Source organism: Magnolia sinica, chromosome 12, assembly GCF_029962835.1.
Source record: "Magnolia sinica isolate HGM2019 chromosome 12, MsV1, whole genome shotgun sequence".
Taxonomy (NCBI): domain Eukaryota; kingdom Viridiplantae; phylum Streptophyta; class Magnoliopsida; order Magnoliales; family Magnoliaceae; genus Magnolia; species Magnolia sinica.
In genome coordinates, this window is record NC_080584.1 from 52,731,002 (window position 1) to 52,732,256 (window position 1,255).

A 1,255-nucleotide genomic window follows, 5' to 3' on the forward strand; every position below is an offset into this window, starting at 1 on the left:
TCTTTTGCATAAAATCTGTGATTCCCCGCATTGCCTGAGCCAGCTCTTGTATGGGATTTTGAACCGGTTCCTCTTGAGGTTTCACTTGATTTGGATTTTGATTGAAGAAACCTGGAGGAGTCGCCGTTTGTCCATTCCTCCAACTAAAGTTTGGATGATTTTTCCAGCCAGGATTGTATGTGTTGGAGTTAGGTCCAGTAAAAGGTCTTTGATAGTTATTTACGGCATTGGCTTGTTCATTCAACACTCCTCGAAAGGCAGGTATTGTAGGACAGTTTTCATTTGTGTGAATGTTGCAATCACAGATGCCGCAAACAATTTCATTGACCTTATCCTTCTTTCCTTCCATGGCCTCAACTTTCCTTATGAGCGTAGTCACTTTACACTTGAGATCATCTTCTTCTTTCAAGAGATATAATCCACCTTTCTCCTTTAATTGAGTCGGCCTAGACGTGGTGTTCGACTTTGGGTAATAGTCCCAAGATTGTGTTTTTCAGCCAAATATCGAGGTAGTCCCATACCTCGTCGATATCTTTATTAATGAACTCTCCATTACACATTGTCTCGACCATTTGGCGCATGGAAGATGTCAGTCCATCGTAGAAAAAATTTGTAATGCGCCACGTTTCAAATCCGTGTTGTGGGCATGAACTGACCAAGTCTTTGAACCTTTCCCAACATTGAAAGAATGTTTCATCTTCCTTTTGGGCAAAGTTCATGATCGCTTCGAGGGTAATCGTTTTATGATGTGGGAAGAATTTTTTATGAATTCCTCTGCATATCGTTCCATGTGCCAATGGATCTAGGGCGCGTGAATGTAACCACGTCTTAGCTTTCTCTTTTAAGGAAAAAGGAAAGAGTTTCACTCTGTATCCTCAGATACATTAGGAAAACATAATGTAGCTATAATTTCATCGAACTCTTTCAAATGTAAATATGGACTCTCTGATTCAAGTCCATGGAATTTGGGAAGGAGTTGGATAACTCCTGGCTTGATGTCCATTTGTCCTGTGTTTTCAGGAAAAATCATGCATGAGGGCGTACTCACTCCCGCCGGTTGTAAAAAATCTCGTAAAGTACGAGGCGGGGGTGCCTGTTGCACCTCATTCTCATCTTGGGTATCCTCCACCCTGGGTGGAAGTAGAGGAGGTTGGTCTTCAGCCATAACCTCAGTTAACTCAGGGGATTTCGAGCGGTGTCTAATCCTGCGATGGATAGTCAACCCCTCAACCACTCCTCCTTCAGTCAAGAGACG

At 42.7% G+C, this 1,255-nt stretch overlaps 1 non-coding gene across 1 annotated transcript; it reads left to right on the top strand.

Annotated features, from left to right (window-relative positions):
• The first annotated feature begins 630 nt into the window (after positions 1-630).
• Positions 631-734, top strand: LOC131222119 (small nucleolar RNA R71). The gene has a single exon (XR_009159827.1). It is a non-coding gene; the product is annotated as a small nucleolar RNA R71 (small nucleolar RNA).
• Positions 735-1,255: the final 521 nt, after the last annotated feature.